Source organism: Canis lupus, chromosome 10 (genome assembly GCF_048164855.1).
Source record: "Canis lupus baileyi chromosome 10, mCanLup2.hap1, whole genome shotgun sequence".
In the NCBI taxonomy this organism is placed as follows: domain Eukaryota; kingdom Metazoa; phylum Chordata; class Mammalia; order Carnivora; family Canidae; genus Canis; species Canis lupus.
Genome location: NC_132847.1, coordinates 57,456,549 through 57,478,729, shown reverse-complemented (window position 1 = coordinate 57,478,729; position 22,181 = coordinate 57,456,549). Strand labels below are relative to the sequence as shown.

The following is a 22,181-nucleotide window of genomic DNA, read 5'->3' as shown; positions in this document are numbered from 1 at the left end:
GGCCTCATCGGGGATGGCTAATGTCACAGGGCTTTTAAGCAAGCTTTTACTGGCAGGCTCAGAGCTGTTTCACCGCCGACGAAACGGAGCTAGTGGCTGAGGAATTTGCACACGGGACAGGTGAACACTTCTATCCTAGATGGCTCAGGAGGGAGACCTTCCCTTCTGTCATGCCTCTCGGCTAAATTGTGCGGTGGATTCCCTGGAGACCCCTCGTCCTCGTCACTGATGCCGAGTGACCACCTAAAATCATGATGTGCCCCCAAGCGCGTTGCTATTGTGAGGGGAGTTTGGGGAGGGGCCGGCTTGGAACGAAGGCTCCTGGGTCACTGTGGATTGGTGGGTTTGTTTGGGCTTTTATTTGGTTGTTTATTTTAATGGCTTACACACATACATCATACGTGGTGTTTCAGGGTTTTGTTGTTGTTTTTTTTTGCTTTTGCCCCCCCCCAAAAAAAGCTGAGTATAGATGGTAAAAAAACAAAAGCGTTGATTTGCTCAGTTCCCCCCAAATCCCACTTTCTCTCCCAAGTGAACCCCGGCTTTCAGTTTACTGTTCATCTACCCAGAACTTTTTCCATATGTTTGTTTAGACTCAGATGGCTTCATACTATGTATTTTGGTTTTCTCACTTTGCTACGGATCTTAGAGGGCTTGATTGACCTCATTCCTATTCATGGGCCCTGGTGTTCTATCGGACCGATAGGTGGTAACTTACTGTGTGCAGCTTTTTCATATCACAGCCATCATCTTCTGTCTCGGCATGCATCTTCTCAGTAGATTTCTAGAAGTGGAATTATTGTATTGAGTCTTTATGATATTGCAACAAACCGACCTCCAGGAAGGCTGTTCGGATTCCTGGTCTCACCAACTGTGTTTGAAAAACCCCCATTTCCACACTTCTTTGCTAACAGGGGATATTAGCAAATGTTTAAGAAGTTTTCCCTACGTAGATGAGGGCAAATTGATCTCGTGCCTTTTCCCCCATTCTCCCTGGAGCTCCTACTTTCCTTTTTTTCTCCCACATGTGCTCTGGATACTCAGTGTCCCAGCAAGGCAAGCTATTCCACCTATGCTTAGCAGCCCAAGAGGAGACACTGTGAGCTGCGTGGGTGGAGGGGATGTGTGAGGCAGGTGTCTGGATGGACCTCAGCGGGAGGAGTCTCAGAGGACTGGCCCTTTGTGGCAGTGGGGGTGGGGGAGGGTGTGTGTCCAGGAAGGTGGGTGCAGAGCAGGGTTGGCAATCACCAGACCTGTTCCCACTGCAGCCCCACACTTACTCTCTGAGGCTTTGCCCCACCTCTCTCGTGGGAAGGAGAGCACACTCCCTGCATTGGCTGTGGGACCTTGGAGAAGTCACCTCACTTCTCTGAGCTGTGGTTTCCTCCCCTATAAAATGAGGGCAGTAGCCCTTCCCATGCCTTCCCCGTAGTTCTTGCCAAAATCAGCCATGGATTTGAAAGAGCGTTGTAAATTAGAAAGTTCATGCACAGAGAGGGGTGTTTTTGGAGGTGCTTGAAAGGAGAAGTGTTCAGCCCTATGGTCTGTGATTATCCAGACAAGGCAGGCTTTCCCCAGGCAAGGCTGGTCCTCGTCTTCCCACCTCTCCGTTTCTCAGTCCTTAGGGAGAGGCCGTGGGAGTGACTCATTGCCAAACACTGTGGAGGCTTTGGCTGGAAGATTGCCTTCTTTACAGCAGTGACCAGTGCTCTAAGATGAGTGTCAAACAGGTAGATGGTGAGGGTGGGGATGCCCAGTCCTGTGGCCCTATTGACATGGGGCTCTGCAGCCATGTGGAGAGACCTGCTTGTTTCCATCAGTCTTGGCTGTCAGAGCGTGAGGGGTCTTTAGGGCCCAACCCGCTCATAGTGTGGAAGTGAAAACTGAAGCCCAGAGAGGGGAAGAGACAAAGTTCTGGGTTTCAAAGCACCTCTGAAGTCATGAAGGATTGTTCACAGAGAACTCGGGACTGAACCCCGGGATCCTGACTCCCAGCGCAGGCTTCCCATTGCTCCTTCTTTCCATCCATAACTTCCTGTTGTCACATAGGAACTGCTTGCAACTTGGGAGGTTTGAAATACCCCCAAGCCCTGGTTTATTTTTTTTAAAAGATGTTATTTATTTATTCATGATAGGCAGAGAGAGAGAGAGAGAGAGAGCCAGAGGCACAGGCAGAGTGAAAAGCAGGCTCCATGCAAGGAGCCCGATGTGGGACTCGATCCCCAGACTCCAGGATCAGGCCCTGGGCCGAAGGCAGGCACTAACCCACTGAGCCACCCAGGGATCCCCAAGCCCTGGTTTAAAGAAGATAAATCATTAGTCCTGACTTGATCAAGTGCTTTATAGATTCCCAAACACTCTAGCAGCCAACAGCCTGGTAGGAAGGGGTTATGCACCTGTTTTACAGCTAAGGAAACCGAGGTTTGCAGACGGCGATGGGCCTCTTCCTCCACGGCATATGCTGATAAAGGGCCCACCCAAGGCTGCCTGCCTGACCCTGCACTGCTTTCCCGGTCATGCTGTCCTCACTGGGGTCAGGTATTGGCAGTTTGGGAGCACATCTCCATCCCTACACGGCTGTGTTAGGGCCCTCAGCTGTGGTTTCAGGGCATCTCAGTGGGAGACCTCTTCTCTGAGGACAGGATGTTGCTTGGTGGTGTTGCTGGCAAGGACCCCTCTCGATTTAAATCTCTCAGCCCAGCTGACTCCTCTGTGTGCCCAAGGGTTTTGGCACCCCGCTCCCGATGTCTGGGCTGCATCGCTGGAGTGCAGGCTCTGGAAGCTCGCCAGGGGCTAACAGCTTTTCATGAGTGCAAGGGAAACTGGATTCCTTTTATGAAATTGGTCGATCAGCAACGTCAAGCACTTCTGTTCCAAACTGGTGCGCTGGAAGGATTGTCCAATGAAAATAGTCCTGATGTTGGGAGGAGCTGGGAGGGAAAGCTTAATCCCAGAAGCTTATTACATTGGGACTGCAAGGGGTGCCAGCCCACCTCGGGGCCAGCTGCTCCTGTGGGGCCCAGCTCATGACCAGGGCCCAGAGGCTCCCTAGGACTTGGATCAGATGGGCCACTCTCCAGACTCCACTTTGCGGAGCAGGGGCTCCATGGGCCCAGACAATTTCCTTCACCTTGTTGACTTGGATGTATAGGATCTAGAGCTGCTCCGAGACAAGCAAGGGTCCCTAGTGAACACCGGTGGCTGAAAAGATAGAGCCTGCCCTGCCCTCTCTAGGAGGGCAAAAGATTTAAATGAGCTGAGAGAAGAGAAAAGAACGTGGTTATCAGGCAGGCTGATCTCTAGGCCCCGCTTTGCCAGGCCAGGCCAGGGCTGTGTGGTCACAGCAATCCACTTCATCTCAGTGGGATTTAGTTTCCTTTGTGTAAAATGGGGATATTTACCCCAGCCTCACGGGGACTCAGGGATGAGAGCTGTTAGAACGAGACAATGAAAGACCTCTGCCTTGTAAGTGCTCACTCAATGGACATCCTCTCCTCCACTAAGTCCTGGGACAAACTCTAGGAATGCGTATCCATTCACTCGCGGAATACTGTGTGCCAGGGTGTGTGATGGGCACAGGCCCTGTGCTGTGAGAGGGCCGGGGAGGGATGGACGTGGCCTCGGGGTCAGTGGGTGTCAGGCCTCCTTCACGGGGTTCTAGACTCTGACTGACCACTAGAATCACCAGGGGCTTTTTTGTTTTTTAATACATTGGTTTCTGCCCCTTCTGTCTCTGCCCCCACTTTTAATGGCTTTGCTGGGCTCTATACCATACGGTTCATCCATTGTCAGGTTCAGTTCTTCAGTAAACTTGTGTGGTTATGCAGGTGTCACCACAACCCCGTGTTAGAACAGCCCCTTCACCCCACAAGTTCCCTTGTCCTTGTTTGTAGTCGGGCCTACCCCCAGCCCCACGTTCATTTATTTGCTCCATACTTTCGCCTGTTCTGGAAATTTCACAGAAATAGAATTATGCAACATGTGCTTTTTTTGTGTCTCGCCTCTTTCATTTAGCATCATGTTCTTGAGGTTCATCCATGGAGCCTGTATGAGCAGTTGGTTTCTTCATTCAGCCGAGTAGTATTGCCCCTGTGTGGATGGGGCACATTCCAAGGATCACCTGGGGAGCTTTTAAAATCCTGATGCCCGGGCCATCCCCACAGAACAGTCGTGTCACATCAGATGACCCTCGGCATCAGATCCCGTGTGTGTTCTCCACGTGATTTCGGTGACCTTGGTTCCCAGTGGGCTCAACCAGAAACTCAGGGAGGGAAATGGCGCCCCCTTGTGGAGGGGGCCGCTGCTGTCAGAGTAGCCCCCGTCTGCAGGCAGCAGGACGGCCCTTGGCAGGTGCAGGTGCAGGTGCAGGTGCGGTGACGGGTGCAGCAGGGTGGAGAGGGTGGAGGGTAGCCTTGGCCCAGCGCCGGGGCTCTGCTGAGTGGAAGACAAAGGTGGGGGCGGGTGATGAAGATTGAGGGTGCTGCTGAGTGGGTGCTCCACGGGGCCCGGGCTGGAGAGGGATGAACAGACAGATGGCCCGTGGGCTTGGAGGAAGTGGAGCTCTGGAAGTCTCTGGGAAGCTGGAGGGAGCTGGAAGGGTGGGAGACGTGGTCAGAACTGGAGGAAGGATGTAGGGATCCAGGGGCCGGGCCCTGGCTCTGTGTGCATGGCTGAAATGGAGCGCTGGTAGATGTTACTGGAACTAGAGACGAGGAGGTGAGAGACCAGAGTACTGAGCGACATCCATGTGAGCATGGCAGTCAGAGGATGGAGGCAGGGCTTGGGGTGGCGATGAAGGCAGTGAGCAGGCTGCCTGGGGAACCAGCAGACAGCAGCAGGGGTAGTCGGGCTCCTCTTCCACCCCCACCCAAGTTCCAGGTCCTGTGGTCTACGAAACCATCTTTGCCAAGTTATTCTATAGTTTCCCAATTCCATGACGCAACTAGTTGGCTAAGCACCCTTAGATAAACCAGTTTCTCCAGGCTTCAGTTTACCCTTCTATAAGATGAGGGAGTGGGTGGGATGCCTGGGTGGCTCAGCGGTTGAGCATCTGCCTTTGGCTCAGGTCATGATCCTGGGGTCTGGGGATCGAGTCCTGCATTGAGCACCCTGCCAGGAGCCTGCTTCTCCCTCTGCCATTGTCTCTGCCTCTCTCTGTCTCTCATGAATAAACAAAATCTTTAAAAAAAAAAAAAAGAAGAAGAAGAAGAAGAAGATAAGGGAGTGGGGGCGGGTTGTGTGTGATCTCTCCTAGCTCAAAGAATTTGTGTTGAGGGCCTAGGGAGATCTGGTCTTTGACCCTGTTCCAGCCACTCCCAGGGGTGTGGCCATATGAGAATTACTTCGCCTCCTTATACCTCAATTTCTTCATCTGGAAAATGGGGCTGATAAGTGGTAGCTAACTCTCTGGGTGGTGGTGAGGATTAGCTGTGTTTAGAAACTTAAAGTACTGCGAGAAGTGCCTGGCTCATAAGCACCATGCAAAGGTGGCTGTTATTTTTATGTTCATCTCGAATCTGGCTCCTTAGCCTGAGGCTGCCCCCGCTCAGGAGCCCAGCTGTGTGGCTGCATGGCTTCCCTTCCTCCATGCCCTCCAAGCAGGCTCTGAGACTCCCGGCTCTGCTGCTGGTCCTCAGTGATCACAGGGCTTCTGGGGCTGACCTTTCCATACCAGAGACCTCCTCCAAGTGATGGGATCCTCCGAGGCCCTTGATCTGTCCAACACCAGAAGGGCACCATCTGCAGAGTTCCTCCTGAAAAAACCAGCCTTCTCAGCCCTCAGGAGCCCCTTCTGGCCCTTTGAAGCCTTCTAGGCTTGCCAAGTCACCAGCTGCCCCACCAAAGGGATCTCTGGTCACCTTCTCTAAAGTTACTGCTTTTTTTCTTTTTAATGGAGCAGTCGCCTGGGGGACAGTCCTGCAGTGAAGGACAAGGACCTTGTGCTTGCATCTAATCCAGGAGCCAGTCTTTGTAGGCATCAACCCTCCTCTGTTGCCCTAATAGGGAATGAACTCCTTGGCATGAAGAGACCATCCATGGCTGGAGAGACCATCCATGGTCCCCTGAGGTCTCCTTCTTTCTCACCGCCAGTCACTTCCCCTCCATGCTGGCTTCTCTCTGCAGGAACATCCTCCTCCACACCTGGCCAACCATCCTCCCCAGGCTGGATGACACGTGCTGTCTCTGCTCCACACACTTCCCTCTACACCAGGCTTCTCTCCCTACCTGCTCCTTGCACAATGTGGTATGATACACCATCTGCTTTTTCGCCCATCACCCATCACCGCTGGCCAGGGAGCCCCTGTGGACAGGAGCCAGGCTGACCTCTCTGTCCCCTCCACCTACGTGCTGCCTGACAATGCTGAGTGCTCAGCAAGGATTTCAGTCAATGACTCTATGCACTGGGCCAGATTCTTAGGGGCAAATGCAGTGATTTCCCCTCTGTTGCCCTCATTCCGCTTGCACCCAGGATGGTGAGATGAGGAAACAGGGGTGCAGAGAGATCTCTGCCTCTAGCTTGAGTCACAGGAGCCATAGTGAGGAAGGGAGGGAGCTGGTACAGTCAGCAAGTCACACTCCCATAGAAGTCAGGCAAGCCATTCTGTCGTTTCTCAGCTGGGTTTTTTTTTTTTTTTTTTAAGACTATTTATTTGAGAGAGAGATAACAAGCAAGGGGAACAGCAGGCACAGGGAGAGGGAGAAGCAGGCTCTTCACCAAGGAGGGAGCTAGATGCAGGGCTCAATCCCAGGACTCTGGGATCATGACCTGAGCCAAAGGCTGACACTCCACCTACTGAGCCACCCAGGCACCCTTGAGTTTTTCTTTGGATGTGACATTGTTTGTTGGTGGAAGTCCTTCTGGAAACCTCACTGGAAAGTCCTGGGTTAGCCACTGGAATCAGCAGGGGCCGGGCACCTGCCTTGTGGTTGCTTCTGGGTGGCAACAATGTTGGGTGTTGGAATGCACCCATGGTACTTTGTGTCTGAGTGATTTTTCTTGGCTGTGTCATCCTGGGATGTTCATCTCGAGTGGTTGACACTTCAGAATCGTGGCTTACCAGGATCAGGTAATCCCATCCTCTAAAGCAGTGGTTCTCAAAGTGCAGCCCTGGACCAGCAGCATTGCATCATTGTCACCTGGGAACTTGTTAGAAAAGCAAATTTGAGAACTCTGCCCGGCCACCCTGCGTCAGATCCTTTGGGCTGGGGTCCAGTCTACTGCAGTTTTCAAACCCGCATCTTGGAGGAATGGGCAGCTTTCAGCCAAGGCCACTGTAGCCCTAGGCCAACTTTATCTGAGAAAAGGGCCAGGCATGCTGGAAGGGCAGAGGCACCTCTGGTCTCTGTCCTTAGCTTCCCTCCAGGCTGCAGGATCACCTGGGCCGCCCACACAGCCGCGCGTGGATCTTCCATCATTAGGAAGCAGGAGGGGACTCCTGACGGACCAGATCCTCATCCCAGTGGTCCTAGGGCCCCATCCTGTGCCCCAGCTTTTATCTGAAAACTTGCTAAGGATTTTAGGTGACTGGCTGTGTGCCCTTAGGCAAGAGACGTCCTCTTCTTCTCTGGGCCCTTACTCCAGCTCCGGGAGAGACCTGGCCTGCGGGCCAGCCAGCCGGGATTGCTCTGTATCCGGCCTGCCCACACCCACACAGCTGTTTGTGGCGGCCTCTTTTGCATTTAGAGGGGGTCCCTTATTTCCCAGGGTGTATGTATATATGATTTTTGTATAATTTTAATAGCTACCTGTTTATGTTATTATATACCAGGGGGGAAAAGATTACTAGCTCATCAAAACTGCACTTCGGTGATGTTATTGTTGAGAATGGAAGCTTCATTTAAAAAGTGAGGCTGTTCAAAGGAAAAAACTAATCTAGCAAGCACCTGGGTAGTGCACTTAGGTGATGAAATTGCCTCTAAGGGGTACAGGAGGAACTGAAGCTTGGGGACCCCTGGGATAAATAACACCCATCCAGCTGCCTGTTCATTTAACAGACAGCAGTGGATGAGGGGTGGAGGGTAGTGCTGGCTTTCCTGGTACTGGTAGTAATAGGCTTTTCCTTGCAGCCCTGGTCCAGTGCAGATATTCAATAGGGGAGGGTCAAGGTCAAGGACTGGACCTGAAGACCTTCAGCTTTCTGAGGCTGAAGCTCCATGGGGCAGACTCTCGTTTTTTTTTTTTTTTTTTAAGATTTTATTTATTTATTTATTCATGAGCAACACACACACACACACACACACACACACACAGAGGCAGAGACACAGGCAGAGGCAGAACGAGGCTCCATGCAGGGAGCCCGACATGGGACTCGATCCCGGGTCTCCAGGATCACACCCTGGGCTGAAGGCGGCGCTAAACCGCTGAGCCACCCGGGCTGCCCGACTCTCGGGTTTAAGCAACACTTGTTCCTTCATGTGAGTGCTCCCAGGGGCAAGTGCAGCCCGCTAGCAGGTGCTCTGCTGTGCCCATCCCTGCAGAGTGGGGAGACCTCATGTGGGTAAATACCATCCCCAGTCAGGGCCTGCAGTTTCCAGGGCTCCTGCCCTCCTGGTGGCAGCATTCTATGGCAGTGAGCACACGCCGAGGAGGGCACTCAGGGTGGCTGCGGTGACCAAGATTTCTGAAGAAAAGGCGCATCTCCAACCTGGATGCCCTTGATCTGCCCCAGAACTTCTGCCCTCAGGAGAAGCTTTCCTCCCTCCACTCCAGAACATGGAGGAGATGGCTACCCCCTCTGTGGTGCGGGAGGAAGACCCTGGGGTCTGGACGGTGCTTCCTCCCTAACACTTCACACCAGGTCCCCAGAGCTGAGCACCCCTCTACCGCTCACACCCCAACTCCTACAAGAAGGATAGGAGGGGCAGCCCGGGTGGCGCTAAAGCGATTTAGCGCCACCTTCAGCCCAGGGCCTGATCCTGGAGTTCCAGGATGGAGTCCCACATCGGGCTCCCTGCATGGAGCCTGCTTCTCCCTCTGCCTGTGTCTCTGCCTCTCTCTCTCTCTCTCTGTCTCTCATGAATAAATACATAAAATCTTTAAAAAAAAAAAAAAAGAAAAGAATGACAGGAGGCTTGGCTGTGGGCACGTGGTGCCAAGCACCAGGGCTCATCCCAGGCCGGGGAGAGTGCTAATCTTTCAGCTCACCAGGGCTGTGACAGCAGATAAATATACCCCCTACCCAGGCCATGTGGATCCTGGAACACAGGGGTGAGTGAGGGCCCAGAATGCGAGTCCAGAGATTCTCTGGGTAGGGGGTGGGGGGTCCTGCTCTCCATGGCAACCTCAGAGCCCTCACCAGGGACACTTCCTAGGGCCTCCTACACAGTCCCTGGGCCTGGTTCCCAGAGCATGACTCTAGCCCCGTGAAGCAGAACTTTTGGAGTGGGAAAATGTAATTATAACACCATCTCTGCCATTTAGGGGGTGCGGGTGGGGGACTGCGTGCAGGTGATGACATTCAGTCACCCAGCATGGGGCAAGCTCTGTTTCATAGACTCAGAAAGGATTAGGTCACTTTGCCAAGGTCTTACAGCCACGAGGTAGCAGGTGCAGGTATAAACCCAGGTTTGTGCCCGCCCCTGTGGAGAAGAGACCACCAGCCAGGGCCAGAATCCCCACCCCGATTCCCACCACAGAAGCAAGGAGGTGGATATATAGACCAACCAACTCATGTCTCAAGGAGAGCTCCTCGCAGTCCCCTGCCATTTTCATCAAGGAATTCTGCATTAAATTTTTATTATTTTCTCAGATTCTGAATCTCAGAGCCCAGCTCTTCTTTCCACACCTGCTCCTGCTGAAGTATCTCAGGATGCTTTGTTTCAGCTGGGCCTCTTGGCTGACAGGGCAGTGCATCTTGTAGTATACAGGTCCTCAGGGCTATTCTGGTACCTTCTGGCTGTGGTTCTCCCCCCGAGGCTACCTGCCAGGGTTGGATAGTGCCAGGGCAACAGGAGCAAAGGAGTGGAGTTGGAAGGTGTGTGGAACCTTCAGGAAACGGTGAATAGCCAGTGTGGAGTGGGAGAAGTGAAGAATGGGCTGGGAGGAAGGAAGAATAGTGAAGGCCCTGCATGACTCTATGTCTGGGCTTGAACATGAGCAGTAGGGAGCCATGGAAGGCTTTTAAGTAGGGAGTGAGAGATGGTAGCAATCTTCAGCTGACCAGAGTCTGGGAAACCAGCCAGGACGTTACTGCAGTAACTCAAAAGAAAACTAATAAGATGGTAGTTATTTTCTTACAGAAAAAATTCAAGTTCTCTTTGTTTTCGTTTTTTTCCTTCTTTATTTAAAAATACTCCTCTATCGTTTCCTAAACTGTAATATTGATATGTACTCAATGCAGAAAACTTGGAAAACACAGAAGAGCCAAAAGGAGGGCTAAACATCAGCCATAACCTAGCCACCGAAAGGTCATTGTTAATGTCGATAGCATCTGTCTTTACAATTTTCTCAAAGCTTATGAGTGACTATGTATAAACAAACACATGTTCTTACTATAGAAACATCTTCTTGAATCTAGGCATCCAGTGGCAATGTTCTTCCAGGCCAGCAACTATTCTCCATCACTGTGACTCATAACAGCCTGTCCACTGGGCCTGGTGACCCCATGAGCGCCCCCACCTCTGCCACAGTCCTGTGTGTTTTGGATAGCTTCTCCCCCCCACCCCCCAGTCCTATTGATCCTACAGTCTGTTCCCTTTCCTCCTATATTCCAAGAGTTCTGCAAATATTTTGTCCACTCATGGTCTTCTTTGTTGTTTTCCAGAGCTATTAATAGATGTTTTTTATAAATCTTTGCTGTTGAGGAGTTTGAGATGGGACAGGAGGTAGATATATATTTTCTGTTGAAGTTTTTGCCAATATCTGTTGAAAAAATTCCACCCTATGGATATGCTATAGTTACTCAAGGAAGCTCTTACTATTGAACATGGAGATGGTTTCCAATCTCTCCTGATTACAAACAACAATGAAGGAAATTCATACTTGTATTTTTGTGTGAACATCTCCGATTAGTTTCTGACGATAAATTCCTAGAAACAGTGTGAGCACATTTTGGAACCTTTTGTATACATCGCCAAATTGTCCTCCAGAAAGATCATACCAATTTAGAGTTGCATAGAAGTATATGACAGCAGTCATTGCCAACATTATATATTATTCTTTTTTGATCCTTGGCAATTGCTATTTTAATTTGCATTTCTTTGATTACTACTAAGATTGAATTTCTTTTTTACTAGGAATCTCTCTCGTTTCTGTTTTTCCTTTTGTAAATTGGCTGTTCATGTTATTGGCACATTTTCGATTAGAGTGTTCCTTTTCTTACTTGATTTGTAAGAGGCCTTTATAAGGTAGGGATTTGTCACATTGATTGCAGATATCTCCCCATGTTTCATGTGACATTCAATTTGTTTCGTATGTTACTTGACAATTTTAAAAACTTTCGTATTTTACATAGTCAAATTTATCAAGACCGTTTTTTTTTTTTTTTTCATTTTTCATTTTGGGCTTGGCATGCTCTTCTCATCCACAAATTCTTATAAATATTCACTTACATTTTCTTCTAGTACTTTTATTCATTTTTCACTTTATCTGGAATTTTAGCATACGGCCTGTAATATCAAAACTATACTCCTCCTGTCCTCATAGTTAGTTCATAGTTCTTCCAGCATTTCATTAATATATCTTCCCTCTACTCATTTAAAATGCCTATGCCGGGTGGCTCAGTAGGTTAGGCATCTGCCTTCAGCTAAGGTCATGATCCCAGGGTTCTAGGATGATGCCTGGCATCAGGCTCCCTGCTCAGGGGCGAGTCTGCTTCTTCCTCTCCCTCTGCTGCTCCCCCTGCTTGTGCTCTCTCATTCTCTCTCACTCAAATAAATAAATAAAATATTTTTAAAAATGTCTATGGTGGGCAGTGGGGTGGGTTAAATGGGTGATGGGTATTAAGGAGGGCACTTGTGATCAGCATAGGTGTTGTATGTAAGTAATAAATCACCAAATTCTACTCCTGAAAGTAATATTACACTATATGTTAACTAATTGGATTTTAAATAAAAACTTGAAAGAATAAAAAAGTAAAATGCCTATGCTGAATTTTATTTTTAGAAAATGAATACACTACATTTTTTATACTTTACACCAGTTCTAATAGAAATATAATGCAAGCCCTATCTTTGATTTTAAATTTTCTAGTAACCACATTTTAAAAAGTAAAAAGATACAGGTAAAGTTAATTTTCATAATGTATTTTATTGAATGCAGTATATCCAAAATAGTACCATTTCAACACGTGACGCTATCCATGTCAAATTCTCAGGAACCACAGGTGGCTAGTGGCCACCATAGATGGTGCAACCATAAGATTGTTCTTGGGTTCTTGTTTCATTTTGTCCCATTGATCTATCTACTCTAGAATTGGCATCCCCATGTTTGAAATGTTATTCATGCAGAATACAATTTAATATACAGTCCTTCCTTATTCTGTCACAATGCCTTTATATTCACCAATTTAAGTTTTAGAAGTTTCCAAAAATGCAATAGGTGCTTTTTGAATTTTAGTGACTGCAGAATTAATTTGGGGGACACCTGACATCTTTATAATACTGAGTCTATCCATTCATGAACATAGAGCATCTTTCCATTCAAAATTTTTAATTAGGTCCTCAGCGAATTTTTGTCATTTTCTTCATACAGATCCTTTCCATTTCATGTCCGGCTTATTTTCAAGCATTCCACATTTATGACTGCTTTAGGGAAATGGGATCTATTTTCTTTAGTATTAAGTTGTTATTGCTGAAATAGAGAAACACTGTCGATCAGGGTATATACATATTTTGACCATGTTGAATTCTTATCACTTCTGGTAGTTTTTCCTCACTTGACTCCCTTGGGTTTTCTAGGTAGACAACAACAATACCATCTGGAACGAGAATAAATTTGCTTTCTGTTTTCCAGTGTCACAGCATCTTTATCTTGATGGTTTTTCATGGAGGCTGTACCACATAGTGGTTAGACCGCGGGGGCTCTGTGATTCTAGCTCAGCTCCTTTCCCACTGTGTGTGTGACCTTGGGCAAATTTTTTAACTTTTCCTTGTCCCTCATAATGGAGACATACTCCTATCACTTCTGCTGTTGTAGTAAAATAATAAATACATATAAGGCAGTTAGGACTTAGAACAATGACCAAAAAAGCACCCAATATATATTAGCTATTAGTATTGTTATAATTATTGCCTTCTTCACTAAACGTCTTGGAGTTATATTTTAAAAATAGGAAAAATAGTAGATATTCTTGTCTTATTCTTGGCTTTAATGAGAATGCTATTTGTAAAGGATGTTAGAAGAACAGATATTCCTCATCACATTAAGGGGATGTTTTATTTATTCAGTGTTTGAACCAGATACACATGCTTAAGAAATCAGGTATCTTTATTATTTATTTATTTATTTATTCATTCATTCATTCATTCATTCATTCATTTTTTTAAAAAGATTTGCTTATTTATTCATGAGAGACATAGAGAGAGAGAGGCAGAAACATAGGCAGAGGGAGAAGAGGGTTCCTCACAGGGAGCCCGATGTGGGACTCGATCCCGGGATCCAAGGATCACGCCCTGAGCCGAAGGCACTCAACCACTGAGCCACCCAGGCGTCCCTAGAAATCAGGTATCTTTTTAAATCTCTATCCATAGCTATGCATTTTTTCTTTCCTCTATTAGTGTGACAAATTATAGTCCTCGATTTCCTTGTGTTCATTCTGCAGTGCATTCATTCATTTAACATATATTTATGGAGTGGCTGCCATGTGTTGGGCAGCCTGTCCTAGGCCCTGTGACACACTGATAAATGAAACAAATACTCTACCCTCAAGGTGCTTGCATTCTAGTGTAGGGAGACAGAGAATATAAAGAAGAAGCAAATACATCTGTAATATGTCAGGTAATAAGTGCTAGGGAGAATAATGAAGTAAGGGAAAGGGGATAGGATATGCCGTGTGGGGTGGGGTGAAGTCAAGGAGAGCCCCAAAGATAAGGTGACATTTGAGCAAATATCAGAAGGCTGTGAGAGGCAAGTCAGAGGATATCTGTGAGAAGAGCATTCCAGACAGCGAGAACAGGACATGCAAAGGTCCTGCTGCTGGTGGTGCTGGAGCCACATCACAGACACCATTATGGCTGGAACAGAGTAGTTGAGAGAGGAGTAGAGCTGGGTTTTGCAAGAAGAGACGGTGGATGTTCAGCCCCTACAAGACATTTGTGAGGACTTTGGCTTATACTTTGAGTCAAGTTAAGAATCTACTCGGTATTTTTGTTTGTTTTTATTGGGAAAAATTTCACATAACATAAAATCCATTATTTTAACCATTTTAAAATGTACAATTAAATGGTTATTGGTATGTACACAATGACATGAACCATAACTTCTAATTCCAAAGCATTTTTATCACTCCCAAAAGAAGTCCCATATCCATTAATAGTCACTCCTTTCTCCCTTGTCCCAGCCCAACAGCCACATATCTACTTTTTATATCTATAGATTGCCCTACAATAGACATTTCATATAAATGGAATCCTAGGGGTCAGAGGTAGAGGAAATGGGTGAAAATGATCAAAAGAAACAAGCTTCCAGTTATAAGATAAATGAATTCTGGGGATATAAGGTACAGCATGGTGACCATAGTTAACAATACTGTATTGTTTATTCAAAAGATGCTAGAGTAGATCTTTGAAATTCTCATCACAAGGAGAAAAATTATAACCATGTGAGGTGAACTTGTGGTAGTGATCATTTTGCAAAGCGTACATATGTCAAATCATTATGTTGTAAATGCTAAACTTATACAATGTCAATTGTAAGTCAATAAGTCTATTGTATCTCAATAAAACAAAAAAAAAGGAATAATAAAATATGTGGCATTTTTTTAAAGATTTTATTTATTTATTCATGATAGTTACACAGAGAGAGACAGAGAGGGAGAGACACAGGCAGAGGGAGAAGCAGGCTCCATGCAGGGAGCCCGACGTGGGACTCGATCCCAGGTCTCCAGGATTGCGCCCCGGGCCAAAGGCAGGCGCCAAACCGCTGCGCCACCCAGGGATCCCAATATGTGGCATTTTGTGTCCAACTTATTTGTATATCTTCTTCGGAGGAATGCCTATTAAATCTTTTGTCCAGTTTTCAATTGCTTTGTTTTTTGTTGTTGTAGTTGTTGTTGTTTTGCTATTGACTCATAAGTGTTCTTTATATACTCTGGATATTAAACCCATCAGATACAATTTACGAATATTTTCTTCCATCCTGTGGGTTGTCTTTGCACTTTCTTAATAATGAGTTCTTTGCACAAAAGTTCTCAATCTTGGTGAAGTCCAATTTATTGGTTTTTATCCTTTTGTTTCTTGTGTTTTGGTGTCATATTTCAGAAACCATTGTCTAATCCAAGGTCATGAAGACTTAAACTATGTTTCCTTCTAAGAGGGTTATAGTTTTATAAAATGTAGCTCCTACATTGAGGTCTTTGGTCCATTTTGAGTCAATTTTTGTATATGGTGTGAGGTAAGTGTCCACCTGCATTCTTTTGTATGAAGCTATCCAGTTGTTACAGCACCGATCCAGTTGTTACAGCACCGTTTGTTGAAGAAACTGTTACTTCTCCATTAAGTGGTCTTGGCATCCTTACTGAAAATCAGTTGGTCATAGTAGTGTGGATTTATCTGTGGACTACTGGAGAGTTTTTTTTTTTTAATTTTTTTTAAAAATTTATTTATGATAGGCACACAGTGAGAGAGAGAGAGAGACAGAGACACAGGCAGAGGGAGAAACAGGCTCCATGCACCAGGAGCCCGACGTGGGATTCGATCCCGGGTCTCCAGGATCGCGCCCTGGGCCAAAGGCAGGCGCCAAACCGCTGCGCCACCCAGGGATCCCCTACTGGAGAGTTTTTAAAAGGAAATATTTGATCTCTTACATTTTAAAAGGATCACCCTGGCAGCTGAGTGGAAGGTGGTGACTTAGATAAAATGATGAAAACCAATCAGATTCTGGATCATATTTGACGGTAGAGCTGACAAAGTAAATTTCTTGATGGAATGTACGTGTGATGTGAAAAAATGAGGCATCGAGCATGGTGCCAAGTTTTCGATATGAGCAACTGGAAGGAATGAATTGTTATTTATTAACTTGAGGAAGAATGCGGAGGAGCAAATTTTAGAGAGGGGACTCAACAGTTTAGATATGCCTACTGGGATCCAGATGGAAAAGTTGACTAGGTAGTTGGATAAATGGATCTGTAATTCAGAGTTACATTAAACCATGGTAGCACTCCTGAAATAAACCTGTCTTTGTTATACTGCATTATTCTTTTAATCAATTTAATTATTTAGGATTTTTTTTCTGTAAGTACATGGGATAATAGTTTATATTTTACTCGATGGTGCCTCCTCTAATCAGGTTTAGTTGATGGAGTTATCCTAGTTTTACAGTGTGAAATAGAAAGCTTCCCATCTTTTTGGATGCCCTAGAATAGTTTATAGAATCTACAAATTAGCTGCTCATGAAAATCAAAAGATGAACCTACAAAACCATCCAGCATTCTCCATCTCCCATCTTACTCTTTTTACAAGTCGTCTTTCTGGCTTCTGCCACGCTTCTTGATCAGGTTTATACTTCTTGTGTGGATTTTAGTAACTTATATTTTCCAGAAAGAGTCCCTTTCCTTGAGATTTTCAAATTTATTAGCATATATTTGAGTACCATGATTTTTCATGTCTGTGTCTTTTGTCATATGCTCTCTGTCATTATCAATATGTTTCTCCACTTTTCCCTTGATTAAGCTAGCTAGTTTCCTTTTTTTTTTTTTTTTACTGATTTAGCTGATATTAACATCTTCAATTCAGCATGCACAAAAAAGGTCACATTTCTTATTTTTCCAAATTAAATTAAACCTGAATCAAGTGCACCATCTCCCACCAGATTTGCCAGGGTCAGCATTTTGCATCTCAAAGCATCATCTTCCTCCAACATGACCAGTATCCCTGGTGGTCTTTCTGTCACCAAGCTGGGAGAGCCTGCATTCTGTAGCCCCTGCTGCCTGCTGCCACTTGCATTTGACACAGGTTGGACTGGTTACCGCCACTGATCCAAGTCCCTGAACAAACTTCTGGGCATCACCAAGCTCCTTCCTAGGTTCCCAGCCTGCAACTTTCCACCAACAGCTTTTTCACTTCCATATGGAGCCATTCCCAGGATGTAGGAATACTTTGTTGGGAGTGATTTGCTCATTTTCTTTGCACAGATCCATGGCTTTTTCTCCTCTGATAGCCACATTCCCAAGAGTCACAGAGGGTCTCTTTTAGAAACCTGCCCCTAAATGGTCCTACTGTTTTTGCAGCATAGTAGAGCCCATCCTCCTAGAAGCAGACACGTTGGTTGCTTCTGGGGGTCCCTTGTCCCCCCTTTAAAGATTACTCTCCCTACCAGACATGAGTAAGTTTTCCAGATATCTGTCTCAGAACATACAGCAAAAAGCACAAGTTAAATCATCAGTGAAAGATGCTGTTACCTTGTTGTTGTTGTTGTTGTTTTTAACCCAAGGAACCATCACTTGGATTTTTATTGGCTCTGCTTCTATTTACCTACTTTCTAATTTATTTGTTTCTGCTTTTATCTTTATGAATACCTTCCTATTTTATGTTTGCTTGTTTTGCCATCCTTTTTACTTCTAGATTTGCACACTTATTTTTTACTCTTTTTTAGTTGCTGCCAAATATATTTAAGCCAATAAATTTGTCTTTGATTATAGCTTTGGCCAAATCCTATACATTTAGCTAAACAGTATGTCATGTTCATTATAATGAGACTATCTGTAATTGCCTTTTCAGTTTAAATATTAAGTTTCTATTTCTCTAAGTATATAAAATGCAATATAAAACATAAACATGCAATATATATTGTTGACTACAGATATTAGCACTTTTATTTACTGCCAATCCCTCATCACCTCTAATTTTGTGTTGTTATAATTTGAGTTTTTATTTGACTTTATTCTTTACATTGTGGATATTCTTTTTCAGTTGTTATTTGAGATATTTTATTTACTTTATTATTTTTATTTTTTTAAGATTTATTTGACAGAGAGAGGGAGCACAGGAGGGGGGACCAGCAGACAGAGGGAGAAGGAGAAGCAGGCTCCCCATGGAGCAGGGAGTGTGATGCGGGACTCAATCCCAGGACCCTGGGATCATGACCTGAGCCAAAGGCAGGTGTTTAACCGACTGAGCCATCCAGACACCCCTATTGATTTTATTTTAAAATAACTAGTTATTTTATAATAACTATGATTATAAGATTCAGATCTGTATTTATATGGCTTCAATCTCTATTGACAGATCCTTAATGATTGTATATTGATTTGTCTCTCCATGGCATGAGTAGGACTTTGAGTCATCCTTGTCAGGAAGGCAACAGGGGCTTTATACCTACCATGCTCTTCCACGGATCTGTTTCTCTCTATTGCATCTGCTAGGAAATATAGATTTTTATGAGCATAATCTTCTTCCTCAAACCTCTCTAGACATTACCTCAATGTTGTGATGACGTCTGATGCAATCTGGTTTGATTCTTTAGTGGATAAGTCTTTTTTTCTTCCCCCCTATGCTGGATGCTTGTAGGATTCTTTTCCCAATCCTTGGGATTAAAAAAGAAAACACAGCACATGTCAAATGTTAGCCTATTTTGTCTAACATGTGATTACCATTTTTATTTGAAGAATTGAGTGCTCAGATTGCAGAAGTTTTCTTCTATTATATCTTTAGTTATTGCTCTTTTATTCTGGTATCTTTTTTTTTTTTTTTTTTTAGAAAAACCAGTCATTCGCACGTGAATCTCTGCCATTTATTCTCCATATTATGTTATCTCTGGTCATTTTTACTTCAGTCCTTGCTCTCAGCATTCTCAGAGGACGTCTCACCCTTATCGCCCTCTACATCACCTATGCTCTTTCCTGCTTCAGATGCTTCTTAAAATTCTCATAACCTATTCATTTCCCATCAATACTGTCTTAACTCTGCCAGCTTTCTTTTGGTTTCAATCTTTTATTGCATCATGTTCCACTTCTTAGGTTTAGAGCCCAGGTCTTAATATCTCCTTGAAGTACAAGACAGACACTACAACTTATTTCTGGTTCCTGCAGCGAATCTTTCTGGAGGTGATGTTCTTCCTATGCATGCATTCTTTGTTCGCTTCCTTTACATTTCGAGAAGTGTTCATAGGTTCCATGTATATCTTAAGTCTTCCCTGGACCTGGTTTTTGCTTATAGCTGAGTTAGTTATCCTGGGGCCCCCTCCTCATGTGACTTAGATGCTATAAGATTCTTCATGTGAGATATTAATCTGGAAGACTAGATGGTGAAATTTTATATTACCAGCCAGGGACCAGCAGCCAGGGGGTGGGGGTTGGGGAACATTCTGTGCTGTGGCCATGTCTTCTCTAGTTTGTTGGCAGAGCATCACTCCAGATGTGTGCTCCTCCTCCTGGCCTCTCCCTTGTTCCCCTGCCTGTTATGTCTGGGAGCTGCTCAGGCCTATCATGGGGAAAGCAAGCTTGAATGGGCTTTGCTTGTTCTTGGATCTAAAGGCCCAGCCACTCCAGAAGGCCATGGGGCTGCACACGAGAGATGGGCTCCCTGGGGTAGGCTCTGCACCCCTCCTGTGACCCAGCCTCTCCTCCAGGACTCAGTCACTCACCCTCAGAGACTGTGAGGTCGGTCCTGTGATTATGGCCACCCTCCCTGCAGTACCATGCTGCTTTCTCAGGAAGGAAAGCTATGAGTCAACCTTCAATCTGGTTCCACTGGCACTGTACCTAGCAGAAATTCCTCAAAGTTGGTGGCATATTGATGGCACTCTTTCCTGTTCTGCAATGCTGGAGCAGATTCCCCCCTATTTTTATATTCCTTTGGTCCTTTCTGTCACTTTCAGAAGGAGGTAGCTTAGGTAGGAGTTGGACATCTGTGTTCAGCTTTATCATCTTTCCCGAAAGTTTCATAGTTAACATTGTTCCCCGTACTTTGTATTTTGGCAGACAAATGACAATTCCCGAGCATTTCCTTTTCTGCGGCCCCCTTTTACATTCTTTGTATATACTGGCCTCCATCATATCTGGCGCTATCGTTTCTCCTGGGCACCTTTCCTCTCCCTCTCAAATGTCAGTAGCCTCCTCTCAATCAGACGACGGATTCTGTCAAACGTGGTACTGCCAGTCTTGGGGCCACGAGCGCTGTTCCTTGCCAGGGGCTCATCATCTGGCATCGTAAGCCACATCCTGGCTTTCAACAATATTGATGGAATTTCCGCACATCCTCCTCTGTCTGCCAAAGCTACGACCTTCAAGTGGAAACAGAGGAGAAGCCATGCCTCTGCCCCAAGTCCGCAGTCTCCTCCCGAAGCCTTGCGTTTCACAAGAGAGCCCCTTCGGATTCCTCCTGGCACACCCAGGCCCTCCCGCGTGAATCAGCAGCCGTGGGCAGCCGGTGGCGGGGGAGGGGTTGCAGAGCACCCCCCCCCCATCAGTGCTTGGCCGCCCGCCCCAGGAAGACAGCACATCACACAATTTGCCATATCAAGTCTGTGAACAGCTGCCTCCCTACCCTTCGTGGGGACTCACCGAGCACCACACATCTGCTCCTTCCGGGGATGGCGAGAAGATTCCTCCCACTGTGGTGCCTGTGAATTCCCTCCGGGGTTTCGTGGGGCTCGCTCGGAAGAGCATTCTCCTGCAGAAAGCCTGCGACCAGCCTTTGCGGGAGTACACTGCCCGCCGCGGAGCCTCGGAGCCTCGTCCTGCAGCACCGCCAGCGCTTCCTGCCCTTCCCAACCTCACATCAGGTTTCCTCCACCTCCCCTTCTTGACTGATAATAAATACAGCCATTCATGGGACCTCAGCCATGCTGGACATCTAGCATGCATTAGCTTCTTTTAACCTGCTTCACGGTGTTCAGATAAGTTGTAGTTATGCCCTTTTACAGATAAGAGAAGCTCTCAGACTTCCCTTGCTCCCTGCACATGGCCCAGCGGGTGGGGGCAGAGCCAGCCTGCTAGTCCGACTCAGTGTGTGCTCCGGTGCCTCTCCTGCCACCTTCCTACAGGGGAAAATAAAGCCACAGGCTCTTTCTTGTAGGCTTAGGGTGGGGGCCTGCCCCTTTGGATCCATGAGCCAAATCCAGCTCTCTGTTTTTGTAAATAAAGCTTTATTAGAACACAGCCACAGCCATTCCTTCACACATTGTCTAGGGTTGCTTTTGCAACGTAAAGACAGAGTTGAGTTGCTGTAATGGAGACTGTATGGCCTGCAGAGCCTAAAATATTTATCATCTGGCCCTTTACAAAGTTTGGTGACTCCTGGTTTAAGGCATGGGCCGTGGAAAGAGACCTGAAGTTAAATCCCTGGTCTCCTACTCCCCAGCTGTGGGACCCTGGGCAAGTGACTTGACATCTCTGAACCTCATTCTCTTACCCATAAAGGGTCAAAATTATACCTTTTGAATTTACACCCAGTGGTCAAGAGGAGTGAGAAGACATGTGCTGCGGGCTGTTAGGAGGGATGGCTAGTAACTGTGAGCTGTCACTGTTACTTTTCTCACTATCCCCAATATGCAGCAGTCTCCCACCTTTCCTCTGTGGCTTCCTTTCTGGAACATTCTGGCATTTTTGTCTAAGAACCCTTCATCTTTTCTGATACCCTCTGATACGGATGAAACACAGATGCTTCTCAAGCCTCCTCTGAATGCTGGGCAGCAGGTGTGAGTGGCACTCACCTCTGGCAAATAAATGGACAGGACACTGTTGGTCTCATTCGTTCATTCAGCCAGTGTTGACGGAGCCAGGCCACAGTACTAGAACCTGACAGGCACTCAGGGCCTCGGGCTCTCTGGGAGCTCTCAGCCCAGGGGCAGATGGACAGATTAATAGTCCACGACAACCCCAATGACTCCAGATTCTAGTCCCCTTTGGAAAATTCTCCTTGCATGGTGTACAGTGAATAAATACCTGTTCCCTGGAGTCTCTGGATATGGCTTTTAGGAAGACACATTATAAAAACTGCTGAGCTTAGCACAGCTTCAAGCCCCACTCGCGGGCTGTTGGCCTGCTCAGCACTTTGACAGAGTGTCCACCCGGTCGGCTCACCTG

At 46.4% G+C, this 22,181-nt stretch overlaps 1 protein-coding gene across 1 annotated transcript in view; it reads left to right on the top strand.

Annotated features, from left to right (window-relative positions):
• The window catches only part of GABBR2 (gamma-aminobutyric acid type B receptor subunit 2), a 370,018-nt gene that overhangs the window by 161,876 nt on the left and 185,961 nt on the right, over positions 1-22,181 (top strand). The window lies entirely within an intron of this gene.